This window comes from Pinus tabuliformis, chromosome 6, assembly GCF_031772625.1.
Source record: "Pinus tabuliformis cultivar Carrire ecotype Pingquan chromosome 6, CPIR1, whole genome shotgun sequence".
NCBI classification, from domain to species: domain Eukaryota; kingdom Viridiplantae; phylum Streptophyta; class Pinopsida; order Pinales; family Pinaceae; genus Pinus; species Pinus tabuliformis.
Genome location: NC_142292.1, coordinates 1618440 through 1637423, shown reverse-complemented (window position 1 = coordinate 1637423; position 18984 = coordinate 1618440).

Sequence of the window (18984 nt, the reverse complement as noted above, 5' to 3'; positions counted from 1 at the left end):
GCTACTCCACGGTTCACCTTAATACCCATCCTTCCGCTTTACCGATATGCGATTATATTACTTCCTGGAATACACTATCGGCGCTTAATTCTTACTATCCCGTTTACAAAGGAAACATACCCAAACAAAGGGAAAGCCCGCCGGAACACAGAGCCAGACTTCAAATATCATAAGCCCGCATCTATAGTTATTGTTGGGTCCGTCTTCCACTTTCCTTTCCACAGCACTCACCTCCGAACTCCGATAAGTCCGATCTCCGATCTCCGCTTATCGGTTATTGGCTCCTTCGCGGTTCTTTAACACATGTATATCTCATCATCCTCCGATTCCGATATGTGACTATTGGAAGCCTTTAAACACTCGGCGCAACAATTTAACATAATACAAAGGAAATACATTAAATTTCTGCCACGAACCATATAAGGCAGACTTCAAAGTTTATATAGTGTAGCTCTAAGTAACGTCGGGTCCGCTCATCCATCGACCCTTCGTATTATCGCAAGTCTCTTCCATACGTCGATCTGCGATCAGACAACCTACCTTTTAATCTTCGTCGCTGATCTTTACTTTTTAGATCCGACAGTTCACATTTGGCTTGGGGTTGATAATACCCACAGGATTTAATCGGCCGATGAAGTGGTTTCTCCACTCCGCTCGCTACTACGTGGCACACACTCAGTGGAATCGGTTGTGCCACACTCAATACCACTTACGGCTTTGAGGCCGCTCGCAATCCACTTTCACTATTACAAAAACGCCTTCCTTTGTTAAAGTTCGCTGATGCAATCTTTCTTCGTCTCCTCAATGATTGGATCTTAGACGTTGATCTATAAGAACTAACGGTTTCTGTTCATTCTTTCTTCACTTCACTGATCTTCCTTCCACTTGCGTTTTTACACTATTTCTTCAATTTTCCTTTGCGGTTCAGTTTTCTTCAAAGATTCTCGTCCTTTGCTATTTCGCTGCACACTCTTAGTCCTGGCTTAACTTCGCATGCTCCTTTGATCACTGTCCTCTTAGATCCCTCGAATGGATTCAATGATCCATTACAAATCTCTGTATCATTTTCTTCCTGTGCGTATTCTGCAAAACTTTGCCTACAACCCTTGTTACAAAACCTACGAATTCACCTACTATTCAACACTTGAAACACACATTCCAACTTGAAATTAAGTTGATTGTATTAATAAATATCAACAATTATTACAAAATGAGACCTCTGCCTCTCACAGTGTTGTTCTTCAAAATCGTGGCCTCCTCTTGAGCTCTGCCCGTAGGCTTACATTTATACCAGAAAGGTTCGTTGAACTAATCCTGGTTTGACTCCTAAATCTATTGAACTGACTCCTAAATCCTTTATCCTCTACGTCCACTTCTAATCTCCATTTAATTCCTAATAGCTCTCCTTAGTTCCTCGAATCATGGAACTGCTTAAAGAGTTATAATTGACTTTAGACTCTTTTGTCATTATTTCCCACCCATGTTCTCATTTATTTGAGTGCATTTACAAACATCTCACATTATCTAATTAATGACTGTTTTATGCACTCAAAAGCCTAATATTACATCAATTTATCACTTAGGAATCCAACTTCCTAAAAATACATGACCCCCTACGTCTACTTAATTAGGTTGAATGCTCCTGCATCATTTGTTCCTCGCCCAACTGATGGTTTTTTATTTTAAACAGGCCAAGTTATTTGCAATTACTTTAGCTGGGGAGGAACGACCATTCGGGCTATAGTGAGTCCAAGTGTCTCTGACTATTTTGTGGAATTCAACTTCAGAAATCTAGGTCGAGTTGAACTTGAATGCGAAATGGGTTTATGGTTGTCATCCCGAATCTCCAAGAAGATCGGGGAATGATCTGATAGTCCACCTGATCCCACCCATTGACGAATGTGGTCCAATCTGGTTAATAGTGGAGCCTTAATAAGAAAATGATCCAGCCACTGGCCAAAGCATCCTCCCCAGTCCTTCTATTCCTCCAAGTTGGCACAAGCTTTATCATTTCAATGTTCAGAAGGTCATGGGAATCCATCAAGACGTCAAAAAAGGTCATTAGGGGGTCAGTCTGGGCCCTATTTCCCCAAGATTCGCAAGCCCTAAAGAGAAGTTTAGGTCCTCACCAATGATCAAATTTTCCAATTGCATGAAGTTGGCATCCAAGAGTATTTTCCAGGATGTCTCCCTGTTATGACAGGGCCTGTACAAGTTGATGAGCCTAAGGGGGAGGATGAAATCAGAAGAGATGATGTCTGCACCCAGGTAACCCTCACGACCCCAAACATTTTCCAACCTTATTAATATTTTGTTAAAGCCTAGGGCACAACCTCCCGAACGCCCTCGAACATCCAAGTAATGAAAGACCCAATCCGAAAGAAATTTCATGAGAAATTTGTTTAACAGGCTCCCTTCCCCCAGGGTTTCTTGCAGAAAAATGACATCTAATCTGACCGAGTTGCATAACCTCTTTAGTGCAAGTTTTTTGTCCGAGCTGGCCAAACCCTTACATTTGAAAGAGAGGCACTTCATGGGGTAACCTTTGCAGGGTTTCCCTTTGCTCTAAGGACCCAGTCAATGGGAGTTTGAATGCTCGAAGCCACCTCGATGCCAACCCTCCTGATGGCTTTAGATAAATGGGATTGTCTGCCCCTGGGGGGCTTCGAGGGTATGGAAGGGAGGGGATCCTCATCCAGGATGAAAGAAGAGGTCTGAGAGATAGGTAAGGATCGTAGGTTGTAGCAGTGAGAACCACTAGAGCTCGGGCTACCTCTGGGAGCTAGAGGAGGTGGGAAATGAATAATGGAGGGGGAAGAACTAAGGGGCAGGGAAGGAGCTGATACCACAGGACAATTTAGGGAACACAACTGCTAACCTCGGAATCTGAACCAGACAATAACATATATGTAGATGCAATACTAGATAACAGACATTCATTAGAAAACAGAGGAGGGGGAGGAGGAGTAACCGAGAAAGCAGATTCTCTGGCCCAAGATCTCGTGAAAGGTTGCACTGAGATCCTAGAGTCTGGCCAGGAAGGCGACACCCCTGAGTCGTCCTGACTCAGCACTGAAACACCAGGAAGGTCCACTTGTGAAGGAAAATCCACCTCTGATGTTTGAGTTCTTTCCAAAACTAGAGGCCTCGGAGGATCTGGTTGTTTCCCAGAAAGCAGGGGGCAGTCTTTATACATGTGTCCAACCTCGTGACACCACCTGTAGCAAAAGGGGATGCCCTCATAGTCGAGAATATGCCACCTAGTGGTCACTCCCATCTATAATCGATAAATCTCCACCAGTCATTCCCGGGTGTCTAAATGCACCAGAATTCTAGCAATAGCCATGCAACCATTGTCCTGGTAAGCCCTGTCATGGTCCAGACAAACCCCCATGTCATCTCCAATGCACCGAAAAATGTCCTTTGCTCAGAATTGGAGAGGAAGGCCAACGTTTTAGCAGGACTGGTGTCATTTTGATGTGCCAATACGCCGTAAGGACCCAATCCACCAGTTCTGGCTGTGGGAAGATGAGCGCGAACCAACCCCTTGATGATGTGATGACCACCAAAAGCTGCTCCATTAGGTTCCCCCAAACCTCCACTGTCCATTTCCTAAGGCGAGCTGGGGTGCAATTCCTGCCACGGACCCTGCCCATGAGAACCATGCTCTTCGTTAGAGTAGTTTGGGCCATGCTTATCCCAGCCTCGAACACAAGGAGCCAACCACGTTCCCTGATTTTTGATAGCTTAGATTTTTTTCCTCCCCTAGATCTTTTTTGCGAGCTTGAGGGTGCTCCCTCTGCCTGATGGTTTTCTCCTGAGTCTGAGGTCCTATTTTCTTCAGGACATGTGTCTTGTCTAGAGATATCGTCGAAGAAACCTGAGGAATGAGCTATCGCAGGGACTGGATGAGAAAGGCCTTCAGGTGCAGTTTCAAGAGTGTTGTAGTGAGGAGGCGGAGTGCCCTACACTTCCGGAGTCGTTCCACAAACCTATGTCATTGATACACCCGTGCAACCTTGAAGAATATATGTACTCGGCTAAGCATGTGACCAAGACTAGAGCTCTGAGGGTGATAGGATGGAAAGGAAAGGAGAGTCAGAGTCATCACCTAGACATAACAACCCATCCGATACCGCTATGGTTGGTTACAGGAAGCCTAAACCCTAGAGGGATACCTTCATACCTTCCATTAACATCGAGAGTTCGACCACCTGCACAGCTAGTGGAAGGGTTGTTTCCGGTTCTATCCATGCTCTTGACATGTGTTTTTCTTCTACCCAAATATCTACTGGGGCAAAGGTGTCGGAGGAGTAGTCAAGACGCTTTGAATCCATGCATAAACCCAACGCCATTGAAGAGCAAATTTTTGTTCCGAGAAAACCTGGTGAAACCTTCGATAGACCCTGACCCTTGTTGAATTCTTTTAAGGCTCCCGGAGACCGGCTGTCGTTAACCATTTTCTGCCTCGACAGTAAAACCCCTAACCGCCACGAGAAGCTCAAATGGCAAGACCCCAGGAAAATCATGGTCGTTCACAACCTCTGACAGTGAAACCAAGTAAAATAACCTTGGGGAGGAGATTAATGGTTAAAAATGACTCTTACCAAACTGAAGGCAAGTAACTGCTGCGTCCTAAGCCTGTGAGCAGATGGGAAAATACAAAAAGGGTCTTCGGAATAAGGGACAAATTATCCCCCCTGTAGTGCGCTTAGGCTAACGCTGGAAAAGTCCGTTGTGGCTACCTTCGACTATGGCTCGGGACCTGCAAGAACTTGCAAACCCTAGCCCAACCTTCAGAGCCTTCCCGCTTCTCCATCGCCTTCTCCGATCATCTTCTCCAATTCCCTTCAAGTCCATTTACAGTGTGATATATTATATTCAATCAATTATATATTTAAATTAAAAAAATAAAATATTATTATTTAAAATAAAAATAAAAATAATGAAAAATAAATAAATTGGGAGGTCAATATATATAAAGTATTATTGGAAAAAAACACCTAGTTCCAAAATAATATCACCAGAGAATCATACATGTTGAAGTACCAATGACCAATTATCAAAAATGATGTGAGCAAAGTGAAGACAATTATTCGAGGTTATCAAAAATGACGTGAGCCAAGTGAAGACAATTATTCGAGGTTAAAGTGAAGGAAACTGCCAACAATAAGCTTTGAGGACAAAGCTTTTGAAGGAAGGGGCAATGTTATGAACATAAATTGTATAAAATAAAATAAACATAAATAAATATAAATAATAAATAATGAAATGATGATTATGCTAAATAGTCATTAAATTAAGTGAAAAGGCATATCTAAAAGACATGCCTAGTCATGAGAGGACACCTGCCTAGGAATATATGTGGGTCCTCATTGTAACATTCGTCATCACTTGTACATTATTATAGATATAATAAATTATTACAAAATACCTTTCATGTATTTTTACATTAAATTCAACATGCTATAAGTTTTGCTGCTTCAATTCCTCGCGTAAACCCGAAGAAAATTAGCAAGGAAATTCCTAGAGGCTTCCAGAAAAAGTTATAAAGGCCGGGAATGGTTTGAAAATGTTCTCCAATGATATGAACCCATTTAGAGCACAAGTAGTGGTCTTATTCGATTGATTTGGCCCAATTTTTGCACCCTTGATCCTAGCCCTGAGCTCCTTTTTTCCCTACATGTTTTATATTCATCACTTGGGAGTTGGTTGATGATTGATTGTGAGTGAGAGTGTTAGGTCTCTATAATACTAGTGTATCCCCATTATTGTTAGTGTTGTGTCCATGTATCACCCATATTATGATTGTTGCGCCCCACAGAAGCCCACTGTTGTTATTTTTGTGCCCTTACATTATTATTGTTATGTACGATATGATTATTTTTGGAAAATCAAAGATATTATATTAGGATTTGATTCTCCTTTCTTGATAATTACTTGTCAGTATATTATGTGTGTATAAAGATCACAAAATGAGAGACAAAATATATAGGCACATGCCAGGGAAACACCCCCCTTGAGGGGAAAACCTAGTCAAGATGATTCTTCCTTTCAATAGTATTCTTTGAGACTCTTTACCCTAGACCAAGACTAGACTTTCCCTCCACACCATGTCAGCCTCCCAGATCATTGACCTCTTCCAACAACTTCGACTAGGCAACAAATTTCAGAAACATGCAACTTTCGACAACAGTGAAATCTTAGGATACTTCGATCTCCCAACACAAAACACAAAACATAGAGAGAGGCACCAACATATCAATTTTCTTTCTCTCTATAGACTTCCCTAAAATCACACTTCTTTCAACCTCCCGACAATAGACTTTGCGATTTTCCAACTTTTCTTGAGATATCAAACTTGCTTGAGAGTGAATTCTCCAAATGAATTCAACCACCTTGTATATATAGACTTCTTATGGGTTGAATGAGGGTCCTTAGGCCGACTTGATCTCTCTTAGTCTGACATGATGTGGAGAGTACATAATTCATATTTGACTTGATACAAAACCTTTTTACATGCTTCAAAAGCCCATGAAGGGTCTATTTGAATGTAGAATGACTCTATAAACTCAATATTAATCCTAGGAGTCCACAATGGGGAATTTGACTAATATAATGATGACCCAAGTATGAAACCCATGGTTTAATAAGTCATTGTTACAATAATAAAAAATATTTTCTTTATTCTTTTGACAAGTACATTTCATAATGACTCAAGTACATTATTGAAGACTGGACATTGTTCCATTTTCTAACACTCCCTCTTAACTCTGGAGGTATTCATATTGTACATATACAATGGAAGATATCAAACTATATGAAAACATGAAGAACTTTTAGCACTACAATGCCATGGACTATATTCTTGACTAGGGCAATCTATCCGAACAGTCACTTAACAATTTAGGCAGCACAATGCCATGGAATAGATTCCTGACTAGGGAAATCTATCCAAGTGGGAATAAGATGGACTCGATATTTCAGCCCCTCTAGGTATGATCAATCTTACTTGCTAACCACCAACCCAAACATACAAGTGTGTATCCAAAACAAAGCTCAATAACGAACACCACATTTTCAACTTCGAGATTCAAACATCAACACAAAGTGTTGGTCTGATGTCTCCCAGATAATGCTTCAATCGCAAAGCCTCAACAAATATCTTCCATTTCCTTATCATCAATATAATCACCAATATCTACCAAACCCAACAGGCTCCTTAGATATTCAAACTTCTTACTAGGAAGAGCCTTTGTCAGTATGTTTGCTACTTGTTCATCTGTTGAGACATACTCTAACTTCGCAATCCCATATTGCACAAAGTTCCTAATAAAGTGGAACTCATTATTGATATGTTTCGTCCTCGAATGAAACACAGGATCTCCAGACATCTTGATACAACTTTGATTGTCATAATTAATCACTGTAGGAACTAGAGACTTCTAGAACAAATATGTTAGAAGCTTCCTTAACCAAACAACCTCTTTTCCTACTTCACATGCAACCACATATTCTGCCTTAGCACTACTCAATGCAACGAGATCTTGCTTCCTACTCATCCATGAGATCATAGCAGCTCCCAGACTAAAGCATCCTCCAGTAGTGCTCCTTCCATCGGTCTCACTGCCACCCCAATCAGAGTCTGTGAAGCCAATTAGCTTGACTTCCTTACTATCATACTTTAGGAAGTGATGTATAGTGCCATGAAGATACCTCAATATATTTTTGGCATCTATCCAAGGATCATGATGAGGCTCCAACTGAAATTGACTAAGAATTTTCATTGCAAAACATATATCTGGCCTAGTATTTACCAGATACATTAGGGAACCCACCAACTGATGATATGAGGTAGGATCCACGATACTAGAGTCGGAGCTTCTCAACTTCTCGAGGTTAGTGATCATAGGAGTAGTCATTGGATTGGAATCCATCATCCCAAATTTCTGCAATAACTTGATGATGTACTTTCCTTGCCCCAAATATATCTCCCCAAGTCTTTGCATACTTCTAGGCCTAGGTAATAGTGCATCAGTCCTAGATCCTTCATTTCAAATTTAGCTACCAACATATTCTTGCATTCTTGAATTCTTTGCTCTACACCTGTGATGAATAGATCATCCACATATAGTATAATAATGATGGGCTCATTATTCACACCCTTTATGTATAGATTTAGATCAACAAAACTCTTCACGAACCCAATTCTAAGTATATATGTATCCATTCTTGTATACCATGCCCTTTATGCTTACTTCAAACCATATAGGGCATTCTTGAGTCCGCAAACATGAGAGTCCCTACTATTCACTTCAAATCTCTCGGGTTGTTCGATGTACACTTCCTCATCAATGGTCCCATTTAGAAATGCGGTCTTAACATCAATTTGATGGATATTCCAAACCATTGTAGCAGCAAATAAAACCAATTATCTAATGATAGTGTACCTTGTTGTAGGTGAAAATGTTTATTCATAGTCAATACCTTCCTTTTTAGAGAAACCCCTTGCGACGAACCTTGATTTGTATTTGTCTATACTTCTATCAACAACACATTTGATCTTATAGATCCATTTCGATGTGACAACCGATTTGTCACTAGGTCTAGGAATGATCTCCCAAACCCCATTCTTCATGATGGATTGATATTCTTCCTACATAGCTTCCTTCCAAACCTCTTCATGCTCAGCTTCCTTGAATGTGGATGGTTCGACTTCAATTAAATTTGTCATATATGCAGCATAGCCATAATATCTCTTTGTTTTCTTAATTTCCCTGGAGGACCCTTTCACAAATTCATGTCCTTCAACATTCTCTAATGTAGCTTTCAACCAATTTGGCCTCTTCCTTTCGGTTGGGACAACCACTGATTGAATAGCCTCACTTGGTCCTTCTTCTTCAACATTTGTAGTAGAGCTCTCATGATGAACTTCTTCTTCTTCAAATACAGGAACTTCTTCGCCATCAGAATCAATATGAATATCCTTTGATTTCTTGTAAGCTTTATTTTCATCGAATATGACATCGCTACTTACTTCAATGTGTCTTCCTTCCTTTATGTAAATTCTATATGCTTTTGAGGAAAGACTATAACCAACGAATATTCCCTTGATACTTGTCGAGTCCAACTTCTTTTGCTTGTCTTTCGGAACATGGATATATTCTGGACTTCCAAAGATTTAGAGATGATCCACACTCGACTTCTTTCCTTTGAATACGTCTTTGGGTGTAGTTTTATTAAGAATCTTATGAGGACTTCTATTTTGAATGTACACGACAGTCATCGCTGCTTCACCCCATAAGAACTTTGGTAGATCTTGATCAAGGAGCATAGTTTGAATGCCTTCTTCAATTGACATATTCTTCCTTTCGGTCAATCCATTTTGTTCGGGTAGTAAGGAATAATGAGCTCCCTATTAATACTTGCATTCTTACAATATGCAATCAACTCTTTAGAAGTGTATTCCCCACCATTGTCAGACCTCAGAGTCTTTATATTTCTTTCGGTTATGGTTTCCACTTCAACCCTAAACTCCTTGAACTTATTGAATAATTCATCTTTAGTTTTGAGTAGGTAGATCCATGTCTTCCTAGAATGGTCATTAATGAATGTTACATAGAGAAAATGACCTCCAAGTGATTTGTCAGACATGGGAACACACACATCAGAATGGATGACGTCTAATATTTATTTAGACCTAGTTTCACTATTATGAAATTGATTTCTAGTATGTTTCCCCAAAGAGCATCCCTTGCACACGCCTTCATGATCTTACTTAATATTAGGAATACCATGAACCAACTGACTGAGAGTATGGATGACCCTGTAATGAAGATGACCATACCTCTAATGCCATAGCTCAATGGGACTTATTTCCATATGAACCAAGGCTTGAGGAGATGGTGTAATGACCCGGTAAAGACTTCCTTCACAAACTCCAATAACCCTAGATTTATCAATGCTGGAGTATTTTCCGAAACCAATACTTTTCCATCAACAAAATAAATCCTTTCCCCTTTATCTTCTAAGCAAGAAATATAAAGTAAATTCTTTTCCAAACCTGGAACATAGATAATGTTTCTAAGATGCAACTTCGATCCATTATCCAGCTTCAATGATGTTGATCCTAGGCCTCTAACAACATATCTTTTGTTGTCACCCAATTCCACTGCATGAGAGGATGGCTCTTTTGATAGTGTGTGAAGTTGCTTGCTTTCACCTGTCATGTGTCTTGATGCTCCACTATCAATGATCCATGCATTGTCATCAGTAAGAGAACCTGTAAGGGAAGCCAAGAATCCTTGACTTTTGACCTTGTTGAACAAGTAGAATATGACCTTATTGATCTAGCTTCCAACAGTGTTGTAACCCAATCTTATGTATTTCACCATAGAGGGAGAATCCATGCCAACAAAGTGATCTTCAACTTCTCTTGACCTTAGCTTTGATTCCATGTTGGAAAATCAAAGATATTATATCAAGGTTTGATTCTCATTTCTTGATAATTACTTGTGAGTGTGTTGGCTTCTTTTACTTATTTATTATCTTATCTTTCATCAAGAAATTACCATATTATGTGTGTATAAAGATCACAAAACAAGAGACACGAGATATAGGCACATGCCAGGGAAAAGCCCCCTCGAGGGAAAACCTAGTCAAGATAATTCTTCCTTTCAATAGTATTCTTTGAGACTCTTTACCTTAGACCAAGACCAAACTTTCCCTCCACACCATGTCAGCGTCCCAAATCTTCGACCTCTTCCAAAAAATTCAACTAGGCGACAACTTCCTACAACATGCAGCTTCATGCAACAACGAAATCTTAGGAGACTTCGATCTCCCAACCTAGACCATGAAAGAGAGAGAGAGAGGCACCAAAATCTCAAATTTATTCCTCTCTATATACTTCCTAAACTCGCACTTATTTCGACCTCCCGACAACAGACTTAACACTTCTCTAACTCTTCTTGAGATATCGAACTTGCTTGAGAGTGAATGCTCCAAATGACTTTGAACTCCTTGTATATATAGGATTCTTGTGGGTCGAATGAGGGTCCTATTGACATGGAGAATTTTCGTTATACCAACAAGGGGAACTAACCTGATCACAGACCTCAATTAGATCTGCTTTCGTTTGGGATGGCTAGCTCCAACGGGTTTTATAGGATCCCGTGAACTGTTAAAGGTGTTGAGAGATTGCTCCCTTGAGGAAGAATTCTACTGAATCAACAGAAGAAACAACTAACCTATATGTATCAAATCCTATCTACACTACTTCTCACTACTTAAGCTAGTCCTAACTATCCTAATCTATCCTGCTGGAGCAAAAAAAAAAGAGGTTAAACATCATATATAGATTCCAAGTCCAAATGAATCAATTACTGGTTGAATACGAACATGGCTAAATTAAATCCTACTTGCAATCCAATTACTTCTACAGGAATATATGTTCCTTTCCTTACAAATAACACTTGCAACTGATGTTTAACAAAGTCTCGAATCAACAACCTTTCATGAATTAACAATGCTATTGAATTATATTCAAATAACCAGGAATAAACATGAATTGCTTGTTATCAATATGCACAAAGCAAATCACATTTATCTTTATGCCAACAACAACACACTGATTCTAAACATATGAGAGAAAAGGAAAATAAATCTGAAACAACATGCTCCTTGAACCAAACAAACTTCTTTATTCACAATAAATCAAAGTTGTTCTCCCCAAACAAAAAAAATCCCTCCTCTCCTATCTGAAGGTAATACTTATGCAGCAGGAAATGACCCTCGGTCTTTGTTATGAAACCAACTCACAAAAAGATAGAAAGGATAGTTGAACGCCTTAGAATTCAGCCTCTTCAAGGGGGCAACCTACTTTACATTACACAAATGAACAATTCTTGGATGATACAAATGAAAATATCTCCTTTCTATATATAGGAGTCTAAGGGGTCATAATATAATCAGAGCCGACATAACAATAATAATGTAAGGGAATAATAATAACAATAGTGGGCTTGCCCACGGGACTTTGGATTGACGGTGAATGGGTGCACTGTTAAGGCACTCCTTGTGATAGGTCACTAGTTCAAATCCCCCGTGGGCACTTAGGTAGTATTATATATATGAAAAAAAAACAAAAGTGGGATTCTATAGGGCACAATAGTGACAATATGGGGACTACATGGGTACAACAATATAATAAGGGGGTTGTACTAATAACAATAGGGGGTTACACTAGTAGTATAGGGGCCTAACATGCCCCTTTCCTTCAAAAAGTGTTGTCCTCAACGCTTGAATAGTTTTTGATGCTTCTGTATAAATTTTTTGTCCTCCCATGTGAAATCTTCAACGGGTAAGTTCTTCCACTTGATGAGATACTTTGAAATTGATCGATTTCTTAGCTGTCGGGTTCTTGTTTCTATGACTGCTCTAGGTTCCAATATGATTTTTCCTTCCTCTTCAAGTTCTGGCAATATTGTTTGAATTGGGATATTGTGCAACTTTTGAATAAGTGGCCACACTTCTTTGTCCTTCTTCCATTCATCCCTTGCTTCATTTATCCAATTTGGTTGGATAATAGAAATAGCACAAAACAATGCTTCTCTGGAATATAATTTACCCTTCTATTCAATTTTTGAAAGTCTTCAATGTGCTCTTCCATTGAACCCTTTTGTTTGAGATTTATCAATTGGCTAAAGAAGGAGTTTCTCTTTGTATCCTCATAATGTGCTATCATTTCCTTCGTGAAAATTAACCATGTGACAAGTGGTTTACGAGAACAAAGCCCTTTATACCATAAAAATTGATTTGGTTCTAAATAATTAGATGCAATACATACCTTTTGTAACAGTGGTACACCATGTAGATAAAAAATTCTCTCCATCTGTAGTATCCAATTTACCGGATCCTTGTCATCAAACTTCATCATCTCACTTTTTCTTGATTTTAGGAGCTCGATCTTGAAACGACTGTAACTTTGTAATTTTGGATCTTCCAGTTCTGAAATCACAACCTGCAATAGCCCTTTGTGTCCTCTTTCTAATGCCACTAGTCTGATCCAAATTGGATTCTCCAAGGAAGAGTTATGCCAAATCTCCCACGACAACCTGATTATAGACTAATTCAGTAGAGAGAACTTGTACGATGTGTCACTGTTTCAACCTTTGGATCTAAAAAATGTACACAAGAAACTACAGTCCATCCTCTTTCTGCAACTTCTTACGAAATTTCAATCCGAGTCTCAGAGAGAAAGTTATGACAATTTTCCCCAGGTCACTTGTTTGGAATGTAATTCGGGAGTCTGCAAAAACCCTAATTTCCTCAGACTATATCTCTGAAAATATAGCGAGACAAGATCTGAAATTTGGAGCCAAGGTTCAGAACAATTTTGTCTCAAATGGTTTTTTTCTTAGCTTCTGAAACTTTGTAGCGAAATAGTTATAGCAAAAATCCATGATGACCTGTTTGGAGCAGCGAAACCCTAGAATCCACAGCTCTGATACCAAATGTTATGAAACCAGCTCACAAAGAGATAGAAAAGATAATTGAACGCCTTAGAATTCAGCCTCTTCGAGGGGGCAACCTCCTTTACATTACACAAATGAACAATTCTTGGATGATACAAATGAAAATACCTCCTTTCTGTATATAGGAGTCTAAGGGGTCATAATATAATCAGAGCCGACATAACAATAATAATGTAAGGGCATAATAATAACAATAGTGGGCTTCTATGGGGCACAATAGTAACAATATGGGGACTACATGGGTACAACAATATAATAAGGGGGTTGTACTAATAACAATAAGGGGTTACACTAGTAGTATAGTGGCCTAACAGTCTTCCATGACTTTTCACCTCCCCTCTTTTCATTACACAGATCAAAATATACAGATGAGAATGGTCGGTGAAACTATTGACACGTCGAGGTCACCTTTGCTGGAGCGTTCTACTTCCTGGGGGAGTGAATGGATGCTGATGGACTAGAGAATGATTGCGTATCATTTCTTTGCACCTATGTGGAGTGGCTATTACTCCCTATCATTTCCTGAAGGAAAATGAGATGCTGCAATCATCATCCCACATCTAACATGCTTTGAGGTGTATCTGGAGGAACTGACATCTTGATGGATCAGCGCTGCCACGAGTGCTTCAATTTCACCTCTTATCTCTAGATCCTCGCCTGCAGAGATATTTAATCATTAGCTATGGATATAAAAAATATGACATAAATGCTTAAAAACACAAACCTTGCATTCAACCACCATTTCTATTAATCTCACAATGCAGAGCAATCATGATTATTAAGCCATTGAACCTGTTATAACCTCTATTCCCATTGCCCATAATATTCATTATTATTCAAGAATCCATTGACAACGCTTCAATAGGTAGACCATTCACTTTACTTGATTTTCTTTTAAAAATCGGGACCACAACATTTTATCGAATACATAGGAAAACATGGGAAAGCCCGCGGTCGGGCCGTAAGGCCGAACTTAAAATCTTATATACCCGAGCCTATAATTAGCGACAGGTCTGCCGTATCACAAATTGCTTCATGTATAAACGATGGACTCTACCGATTGCGATAGGAGATTGGGGAGGCGAACCCGAAATACATATGAGCCGCGGTTAATAATCCTTTCACGTTCGCCGTATAAGACTCTAATTTGAAAACAGGGATCGGAACATTTTATCGAAAAATACAAGGGAATACATGGGAAAACCCGTGGCCGACCATAGGGTAGGACTTGAAAAATTATGGACACGGGCATATAATTATCACTGGGTCCGTCATATCGCTCCTTTGCATATTGCATAACCCCCGGGCTCCGTCGACTGCGATAAGCGATTGGGGAAAGCAGACCCAAAATATATATATATATATATATATATATATATATATATATATATATATATATATATATATATATATATATTTATATATATATATGTTAATACTGCCGGCAGGTCTGCCGTATCGCATCGCAATGTTTCAATAGCGGGTGAATGGGCCTTGGGTTTCATTGGAGCCCAATTGCGATATACAATGGGGGGGATCGGACCCGAAATATATATATATATATCTATCTATCTATATATATATATATATATATATATATATATATATATATATATATATAAGGTGGCTGATAATGCAGTCGGGTCCAGTGCCTCATGTTGCTTGTTGTGCGGCAATGTTGATTGCGATAAATGGAAAAAAGGGTAAGTTATGCATGTCTGCGAAGCATTCCATTGTAAGGGTTATAATGAGAATAAGGAAGCGATGGAAGGTTTCATGGGTTGAATTCAAATACAACCATGATAGAGAGTGGGGGGTTTGTTATGTGTGTGGGCATAGAGCACCATGAAGGTTTATGGGGATTGAAAAGTCCCGATGAAGGAAATGGATGAAGGGCTAGAGAGGGTTATGGATGAATCATACAACAGAGAGCTAAAATCCCTGGGATAAAACAGATCATTTGGGGAGGTGAAAGATCAAACTTCCAGGGGACCCATTCAAAATTACTACCAGGGTAGGTTTTAATAGGGTGGTGGTTGTGGCCACAATAGGTCCTTAGGCCAACTTGATGTCTCTTAGGTCGACATGATGTGGAGGGTACATAATTCATATTTGGCTTGATACAAAACCTTTTTACATGATTCAAAAGCCCAAGAAGGGTCTCTTTGAATGTAGAATGACTCTATAAACTCAATATTAATCCTAGGATTCCATAATGGGGACTTTGACTAATATAATGTGTTAGGATATTCCGACACATAGGATATAGTTAAGTTCAACTTGGTCTAGTATAGAGTTAGGTTAGTGTTAGGTAAAGTGTGTTTCTTTACCGTTGTACATTTTGTAACTTACAATCCGACGGTCACGATATGTAGTGATCCGACGGTTCACTCTCACCTCAGTATTACCGACACTTGATCCGTGGCTTGACACCCGATTGGTCCATGAGTTCTATTTAAAGCGCATGGAGGGTCATTGTTCGGGTAATCTGTGCATGAGAGAAGCTTATGTAAATTTTCATTCTTTGATTAATAAATTGCCTGTAGTACCCACGTTGGGACAGGCCGTGGACTGTTTCCCTCCTTGCACTCTGAGGGTTTTAACCACGTCAAAAATACTGGTGTATTGATTTGAGATCTGGTTGTGAGCGGTGTCCTTTTGGTATTCTTTCTGTGGAACTTACCCTGTAAATCAATACAGAGAAAATTATATAATCAATCGCACTCCTACTAAGGTTCTAGAGAATATCACTCCAGAAGAAGCTTGGAGTTCCATTAAACCAGATGTAAGTCACTTTCGTGTGTTTGGAAGTGAAGCATGGGCCCATATTCCAGATGAAAAGCATAAAGCTTTAGAACCTAAGAGTGAGAAATGTACTTTTGTTGGATATTCTGAAGATGTAAAAGGTTATAGACTTATTCCATTTAAGTCCAAAAATGTTATCATTAGAAGAGATGTAAAATTTGATGAAAATAAATCGGCCTGCGAGCCTAGTCCGACGGATGTGCCACCTCTTCCTATCTCTTCTACTTGTGAAAACCTTTCTTCTTCAGATGATGAAAGCGAGGATGATAATCCTCCCCCACCTTCTCAGGATCCTCAACTTCCAAGATGGGTCCGTGCTACTCGGGATGCAGCAGGTGATCTTGCCGGTGATCCTACAGATCAGCGACGTACACGTTCTCAGTTTGAAAGAGCCTCTTCTTTACTGGCTCAAGCTCCAGTAAATCATGATCCTGACACTTTTGCAGAAGCTTCAGGCCATCCACATTGGGAAGCAGCTATGAATGAAGAATATCATTCATTAATGACAAATGATACATGGGATCTTGTTCCTCTACCAAAGGGACGCAAACTTGTTAGATGTAAATGGGTTTACAGAACCAAGTATGGACCAGATGGGAAAGTTGATAAACATAAAGCTCGTCTCGTTGCTAAGGGCTTTTCACAGGTTGAAGGCATTGACTACACTGAAACCTTCTCCCCTGTTGCCAAAATGAACTCTATCCACCTTGTTCTTTCCCTTGCTGCCTCTTTAAAATGGGAAGTCCATCAGATGGATGTTAAATCTGCCTTCTTGCATGGGGACTTGTAGGAAGAAATCTATATGGAACAACCCATTGGCTTCATACAAATAGACTCCAGCCTTGTTTGTCGACTTAAGAAATCCCTTTATGGCCTCAAGCAAGCTCCTCGGGCTTGGTATACCAAAATGGATAACTTTCTTTTAGAATCTGGCTTTTCTAGGTGTCATTCTAACAATACTGTCTACACCAAGAAAGTGGGCAACTCTCTTATCATCCTTGTTCTTTATGTTGATGATCTTATTCTTACTGGTAGTGATCCCAACCTTATAAACCATGTGAAGTCCAGCCTTAAAAAGAAATTTGAAATGACAGACTTAGGACATTTACACTATTTTCTCGGTCTTCAAGTCTTGCAATCCCAAGAGGGTATTTTCCTTTCCCAGTCCAAGTATGCTTGTGATATTCTTCGTCATTTTCACATGGAAGACTGTAAGCCAGCCCCTTCTCCCTTTCAGTCTGGAGTCAAACTTTCAGTCTCTTGTACTTCTCCTGAAGTTGATGCTACCTTATACCGTCAACTTGTCGGAAAACTCTTGTATTTAACCCATACTCGTCCTAATCTTTCCTTTGCTGTTGGCCTTGTTGCTCGTTTTATGCAAAACCCCCGTGAAAGTCATTGGAAAGCAGCTAAAAGAATACTTCGTTATGTTCGAGGTACAGTACAGTTTGGGATTCATTACAGTGCCAAAGCAGCTCCTCTCTTAGTTGGTTTCACTGATTCTGATTGGGCTGGTGACCTTGATGATCGGAAGTCTACTGCCGGTTATGTCTTCACTCTTGGTTCAGGACCTATTACATGGGCTTGTAAGAAACAGGCTGCCATTTCTCTTTCGTCAGCAGAAGCAGAGTATCGTGGTGCCGTGGAAGCTAGTAAGGAAGCCTTGTGGCTTCGTCAGATCCTATCAGAGTTTGGCTTTGAGCAGCAGCATCCAACCACACTTTGGTGTGATAATCAAAGTGCCATTCAGCTATGCAAAGATCTAGTCCAGCATCAGCGCAACAAACACATTGAACTACACATGCACTTCATCAGAAAGCTCATTCATGACCATGTTCTTGAAGTGCAATATTGTCCAACAGATGATCAGGTTGCAGACATCTTCACAAAGGCTCTCACAGAGGCGAAGTTCACTAAACTTCGATATATGCTTGGAGTTCAGGAAGTTGTCACTAAGGGGGGATAGGCTCTAGTGCCTCCTTCCTTCTCCTATTGTGTCATATTTGTAAATCCTTCAATCCTATCCCAAGTTGTTCTTAAGGGGGGATGTTAGGATATTCCGACACATAGGATATAGTTAAGTTCAACTTGGTCTAGTATAGAGTTAGGTTAGAGTTAGGTAAAGTGTGTTTCTTTACCGTTGTACATTTTGTAACTTACAATCCGACGGTCACGATATGTAGTGATCCGACGGTTCACTCTCACCTCGGTATTACCGACACTTGATCCGTGGCTTGACACCCGATTGGTCCATGAGTTCTATTTAAAGCGCATGGAGGGTCATTGTTCGGGTAATCCGTGCATGAGAGAAGCTTATGTAAATTTTCATTCTTTGATTAATAAATTGCCTGTAGTACCCACGTTGGGACAGGCCGTGGACTGTTTCCCTCCTTGCACTCTGAGGGTTTTAACCACGTCAAAAATACTGGTGTATTGATTTGAGATCTGGTTGTGAGCGGTGTCCTTTTGGTATTCTTTCTGTGGAACTTACCCTGTAAATTCCTACATAATGATGATACAAGCATGAAACCCATGCTTTAATAAGTCATTGTTACAATAATAAAAATTCTTTTCTTTATTGTTTTGACAAGTACATTTCATAATGGATCAAGTACATTATTGAAGACCGAACATAGTTACATTT